The 6,950-nt window shown below is 51.3% G+C and overlaps 1 long non-coding RNA gene across 1 annotated transcript; it reads left to right on the top strand.

Annotated features, from left to right (window-relative positions):
* The first annotated feature begins 26 nt into the window (after positions 1 to 26).
* On the top strand, positions 27 to 812 carry LOC101906286 (uncharacterized). The gene is made up of 2 exons (XR_236283.5): positions 27 to 215; positions 474 to 812. It is a non-coding gene; the product is annotated as an uncharacterized lncRNA (long non-coding RNA).
* Positions 813 to 6,950: the final 6,138 nt, after the last annotated feature.

The raw sequence follows: 6,950 nt of genomic DNA, 5'->3' as shown, positions 1-6,950 counted from the left end.
CGCGGGTTAAGAGCGGGGGCGCCCTGGCCGAAGAGGGAGGAGCCCCGGCCGCCGCCGCCGCCCGGTCCCCGCCCGAAACCGTGGGGCGCGCCCCAAGGGCCCTGCCCAGCGTCATAGGCGCAGCCCTGAAACACTCCAAGGTTTAGACTGGGGTTTGACTCCTGAGCCCCACGTCTGGGCGCTACCTTCCATCGGAAGCCGAATAAAGCCATTCGGTGAGGCGCTTTACACTCTTTGCAGGTGATCAGCATTTGTTAAGAATGATCACCATCAACAGTTGGCTCCCTAAACTCCGCAGGCACCGTGGCATCTCTTGGATCAGCATAGCGCAAACTGTTCTTAAGTTGGGGCTCTTTTATCTTTCTGCCGGGTGCGTTAATATGCATCCAAGTTCACCGTGGGACTAGTTCCCTGCCTTGCAGGGACTGCTGAGACCAGGTACGGTCACCCATGCCTTCTCCCTGTGCCCTCAGAGCCTGGAGCCTGGAACTCTGCACCACCCCGATCCGCACCACTCGGCGCTGGAACTGCTGGGCGATGGATTAAGGGCAATCACACCTGCCTTGAATCTTGGACCGTGGAGGGAGCCAGCACTGCTGAGGGCCTGCTAAGTGCCCAGCACCCCCTAGGCTCTTTGCCCACGTGACCTCATTTAATCTCAAGGAGCCTTTCCAGCGGGTGTCACCCCACCTCCAGGCTCAGAGTGGAGAAGGAACATGCCCAGGAGAGCAATTGGGCCTCTTGACTGGCGATGGCTGACAGTCCCCACTGCCTCTGTGTCCCTTGCATAAAACCCACACACTCGAAAACTGTATCTGTGAGTCTGCTTCTCTTTTTATTATATTAGCTAGTTTGTTGTATAGTTTTAGATTTCATATATGAATATCACACAGCATTTGCCTTTCTCTGACATTTCATTTAGTCTGATGTCCTCCGAGTCCATCCATGTTACTACAAACGGCAAAAGGTTTTTCTTTTTTATGATTTAGTAGTATTTCATTGCGTATGTGTGTGTGTGTGTGTGTGTGTATCTCACATCTTCTTTATCCATTCATCTGTTGATGGACAGTTGGGTTGCTTCTATACCTTGGTGATTGAAAATAATGCTGCTATGAACATCGGGGTGCATGTACCTTTGCAGAGGAGTGGTTTGGTTTTCTCGGACATATACCCAGATGTGGAATTGCTGGGTCAGATGACAGTTCCAATTTTAGTATATTGAGAACCTCCATACTATTTTCCAAAGTGGCTGCATCATCAATTTACATTCCCACCAACAGTGTACGGGGGTTCTCTTTTCTTCACATCCTTGCCAACATGAATCGGAAGTATTAATATTGTTAAAGATTCAATACAACCCCTATGAAAATACTAATGACATTTTTTGCAGAACTAGAGCAAGTAATTTTGAAATGTGTACTAAAACACAAAAGACCCTGAATAACCAAAATAATCTTGAGAAAGAACAGAGCTGGAGGAATCACTCATCCTGACTTCAGACTATACTACAAAGCTAGTCATTAAAATAGTATGGTGCTGGCACAAAAACAGGCACACAGATCAATGGAACAGACTAGAGAGCCCAGAAACAAACCCATGCACTTACGGTTAATTAATCTGGGATGAAGGGAGCAAGAATATACAATGGAGAAAAGACAGTCTCTTCAGTAAGTGGTACTAGGAAAACTGGACAGCCACATATACAAGAATGAAGTTAGTACATTCTACTATACCACATACAAAACTCAAAAGGGATCAAAGACCTAAATGTAAGCCAAGAAACCATAAAACTCCTAGAGGAAAACATAGGCAGAACATTCTTTGAAAGAAATTGTAGCAGTAATTTTTTGGATCTGTCTCCTAAAGCAAAGGAAATAATAGCAAAAATAAACAAATGGGACCTAATTAAACTTGAAAGCTTTTGCCCAGCAAAGACAACCATGAAAGGCATGGCAACCATGACAAATGAAAAGGCAAACCACTCAATGAGAAAAATGTTTGCAGATGATAAAAGGAGTTAATATCCAACTTATCTAAACAGCTCCTATAACTCAACATAAAAAATACCCCAATTTAAAAATGGGTTGAAGAATTGAATATACATTTTTTCAAAGAGGAAATGGCCAACAGGCGCATGAAAAGATGCTCAACATAATCAGGGAAATGCAAATCAAAACCATGGTGAGGTCTCACCTCATACCTTCCAGAATGGCTATCACTGAAAAGAACACAACAAATGTTGGCAAGGGTGTGGATCCCTGCCTTTCTGAAGCTCGCCCTAGATCACAGGAGAGAGAGGTCAATCAAACACTGCATGATAAATGTGTAAAGGGTTTGGTGCTGGGAGGGAGTGCAGGCAGACTCAAGAGCACCCAGCAGCCTAGCCTGGCTTGGGCTCGGGGTCCAGGGAGCTTGTGGAGGAAGGGACCCTTGAGGGGGGAGCAGTGGTTACCTGGAGGGAGAAGGCAGCCTTCCCTACAGAGGAGCAGCAGGCACCCGGCCCTGGAGTTTGGTCAGGCCCTGCTCCTCATGCTGTGAGGTTGCAGGATAGATATGGGAATCCCTGAGGGGGTCAGAGCCACTCTGCTGGGGGAGCAGTGGGGAGACCTGTGGCATCCAGGGCAGAAGGAAACAGCACAGATGGGTTCTGGCAAAAGAAGACAGGGGAGTCTGAGGAGAGCCTGAGCAGGAAGGGGGAAACGGGTGTGCCAGGCCAAGCGAGAGGCATACATGGGTCCTGGAGGCCGGAAAGGGTCTGATTTCTGTGGGGAGCAGAGTGGCTCCTGGGGCAGAGCTGGAAAGGCCAAGGGCAGGCTGGACTCAGGCGGAAAGAAGCAAAATTTAAAGAGCATAAAGCACACCTCAAGCTGAGTCATTTCTCTCCTGTTCAGCCCTGAGACTGCTGCATGCTCGTGCTAAGTCGCTTCAGTCGTGTCCAACTCTCTGCAACCCCGTGGACTGTAGCTTCCCAGGTTCGTTTGTCCATGGGATTCTCCAGGCAAGAATACTAGATTGGATTGCCATGCCCTCCTCCAGGGATTTTCCCGAACCAGGGATCAAACCCATGTTTCTTATGTCTCTTGCATTGGCAATCGGGTTATTTACTGCTAGCATGACCTGGGAAATCCAGCCCTGAGACTAATCCGACTCAATCTCTCCACCCTGGAGAGGGGCAGGACCCTCACCTCTGCAGAAGAAGCTCACCCTCTGCCCCTCGAGTTGTGCCGGAATCTGGCCTAAGTCACCCAAAATATCAGGAAGCACTCGGTGCACAGGGAGGGCTGGGCCGGGGGCCCCCAGAGGCAGACTCACCCTCCAAACAGGTTGGGGCAGACCGGCTGCTTCCTGTTAAGCTTGTCCCTTCCAGGTTTCACTCAAATAGCCTTTGCCACACAGCATGCATTTCAGACTGTGAAGAATTGAGTAAACATTAGAATTTTGCAGGTGCATCCTGGAACAGCCTTGATCGCAGGCATTTTGCTCTCAGACTCACACTTCTACCTGGGCTTCCTCCTAAGGCCTCCCTGTGGAAACTGACCTCTTCTGGAGGACCAGTCACCCACTCCCAGAGAAACCACTCGACTGGGAAGCCTTTTGCCTCCCACCTACTGTGCTGGTGGGCCCTCTTTTGCTGTCTGTTCTCTGCATTTGTTTTCTCTTGGGAAAAATACACTTACTAATGTATATTAGTAAGGAAAGTTGTACTGATGCCACCACCCATCTCTTCCAAACCAAGGCAACTATTTTCACTCTGTACATTATTTTTAGTTTTATTTTGTAAGATACTGATTGATCGATTTAGCTGTTCAGGTCTTAGTTGCGGCACACAGGATCTTCAGGCTTCATTTTGGTGTGTGGATTCTTTCAGTTGTGGCCTGTGGGATCTAGTTCCCTGGCCAGAGGTTGAACCCTGGCCTGCTGACTTGGGAGGCGGAGTCTTGGCCACTAGACCACCAGCGAAGTCCCGCACATCACCTTTTAGGACTCGTGAAGAGGCAGACCTGAAACTCAGAGGCAGAAACTCACTGAGCTTCAGTTTCCACCTGGTGACCTGTTCATTCAGTCAGTCTCAAACACACCCTCCAAGCGCCACGCCCACGATGTCTGAGCACAGGTGACCAGGCTGAGGAGGGAGGGATGTGAGAGCCTGAGAGGTGGAGGGGGGCCCACTGTCCCTGGGAGCATCCCGTGTGGCAGCCATGAGGGCCTTTGCCAAGGCCAGTGTGAGTTCTCCAGGGAAGAGAGGGGAGTCCAGCAGGTGCCCATGTCTCTTTAGTCCTTGGAAGGCGTGGTCAGTGCCAAGAGCTTGGGACAAAAACAGGGGTCCAGGGACCAGCCCGTAGTTCTATGCATTGGCATAGGGACCCTGGAGATCTGGGACAGCATAAAATCAGAAAACATAATAAAACCGTAAAACTTCAGCCAAGCAGATTATGCAACTCAGTGCAGAAGAACGGCATGTCCTTTTGAAGAGTAGCAGGAACTTGTGTATTCAGCCCTTGGCTTTGTTGTTTAGTTGTTAAGTCATGTCCAGCCCTTTGTGAGCTGGACTGGAGCCCACCATGCCCCTCTGTCCATGGGGTTTCCCAGGCAAGAGTACTGGAGCAGGTTGCCATTTCCTCCTCCAGGGCATCTTCCCCACCCAGGGATCAAACCCACATCTCCTGCATTAGCAGGCAGATTCTTTACCACTGCTGCTGCTGCTGCTGCTGCTAAGTCGCTTCAGTCGTGTCCGACTCTGTGCGACCCCATAGATGGCAGCCCACCAGGCTCCCCCGTCCCTGGGATTCTCCAGGCAAGAACACTGGAGTGGGTTGCCATTTCCTTCTCCAATGTGGAAGCCTATGACCCTCACCTCTCAATACCTAGAATTTAACACAGTGCTTGCAGCATGGGAGGAGTGGTGACGGCTTGTTCAAGGACAGGGAGGGAGGGTGGGGAAGGGAAGGCAGTGAGAAAGGAGGGCAACATTACGCATGCCAGTGGGCTTCTGGGGAACCCAGGACCCTTCAGGCTCCACGGTGGCTGTGTCCCACTGGTCTCCTGGACTTGCCAGGAAGCATGTCCTTTGGGTAAGTTGATTTCTATCACTATAAACAGACCAGTTTTTGCAGCTCTGGGGCTTAAAAAAAAGAAAGGAAAGGCTCTTGGCTGCCCCACTGCTTGGTCCATGACTCAGAAGAGCAGAGCTCTTGTAAGGAATGGAGGGGAGCTGCCAGTGCTTCACCTGGGTGATCGAGACGGAGGCTCCAGAGAGCTGCACCCAGAGGTTTGCAGGACACAGCCTGGCTGCCCGGAGTGGATAGCACCTCAGCCCCTAGAAGGAGGCTGCAGCTCAGCTCTTTGAGGGCAGCAGGCCTGACTGTGTGGAGCTACCATTGCACCATGGGAGGTGTTTCAGACCCTGTAGCCTCACAGGCCCACCCCTCCTAGACAAAAGACGTTCTAGACCTCATCCATTTCCCAACCGTCAATCCCCTAGCCACATCACCCCTTGGGTCCGTCATCTCCTATAAATCCCTTAAACATCAGAGGGACCAGAGTCCTGGGATTACCAGATCCTCTGGGGCAAGATGTCACCTCCCCAGCTCCCCTGTCCCCACCTCTGGTTAGTTGATGGGAAGGAGCAACTCTGTGCGAAACCCATTCTTAAGAAGGCCTGTGACTATATCCACTCAGCACCCGGGCCCACAAGGGCTGTGTCTGCACTGTGGGATGCCATGCCATCTGTGCCGGAGAAGGACACTAGGCATCCACGTGCAGACTGAGGAGCCAGGAAAGCCCACCATTCAGAGATGAAATGGGGAGGCTGCCGGCCAGTACACTGCACGCAATCTTCTTTTAAGAAAATATCAATTTGTAAATATGTAGATAAATGATTCCCTCGTAGGACAGAAGCCACACTTTTCACAGTGGATCCCCCTGGGGGCAAGATTGATGGGTAAGGGAATGGGGAGGCTGAGGGGAGGAGAGAGATGTCAGTTTTTCATGAATAGTGGACATGAAACAGGGGACTTCCAAAGTGGCACAGTGGTAAAGAACCCGCCTGCAGTGCAGGAGACCTGGGTTCCATCCCTAGGTTGGGAAGATCCCCTGGAGGAGGAAATGCCAGCCCACTCAAGTGTTCTTGCTTGGAGAATCACATGGACAGAGGAGCCTGGTGGACTACAGTCCATGGTGTCGCAGAGTCGGACATGACTGAGCATGCATGCACGGACAAGGACCAGAGAGCTTGTCGTTGGAAATCCCATTCAGGAAAGCATCTTGGCTCCAGCCTGCTGACCTGGGGAGGCTCTGCATTCTGCCCCACCAGGAGCTGGTGCCCGCAGCCCAACCAGCTGGGGGTAGGAGACCATGAACCTCAGAGCTCCCCACTTTTGGAAACGCCATCTTCTTTCTCTCTGCCCTCACATGGTCCTGCCGTCTAGCAGGCAGGCTGGAAGTGTGGCTAGGCAGAGACAGCTGCGCCTCTGAGGCCGTGGGCAGGGAGCCATGGGGTCCCCGCTGATGAACAGCTCTGCTCTCTGCTTGCCTGGGCTGGTGTCACAGTCCCCTTGTCCTGGGTTTCCTTCCTGCAAAAAGGACCTGATCATTCACATTACCATCCAGGAACCTGGTTGTTCTGAACTGTGGCCCCTGGCTTTCTCTTCTGCAGAGCATCTTCCACAAAAACAGCCACATACAGGCTCCACTGGTAGTCCAGTGGTTAAGAATCCATCTTGCAATTCAAGGGACACCGGTTCAATCCCTGCTCTGAAAAGATCCCACATGCCTTGGAGCAACTAAGCCGGTGTACCAGAGCTACTGAGGCCGTGCTCTAAAACCCTTGGGTCACAACTGCTGAGCCTGCATGCTGCAGCTACTGAAGCCTGCGTGCCTAGAGCCCATGTTCTGCAACAAGAGAAGGCACCTCAGTGAGAAACCCGTGCACTGCAACAAAGGGTAGCCCC

Source organism: Bos taurus, chromosome 11 (genome assembly GCF_002263795.3).
Source record: "Bos taurus isolate L1 Dominette 01449 registration number 42190680 breed Hereford chromosome 11, ARS-UCD2.0, whole genome shotgun sequence".
In the NCBI taxonomy this organism is placed as follows: domain Eukaryota; kingdom Metazoa; phylum Chordata; class Mammalia; order Artiodactyla; family Bovidae; genus Bos; species Bos taurus.
This window is presented reverse-complemented; position numbering and strand designations above follow the sequence as displayed.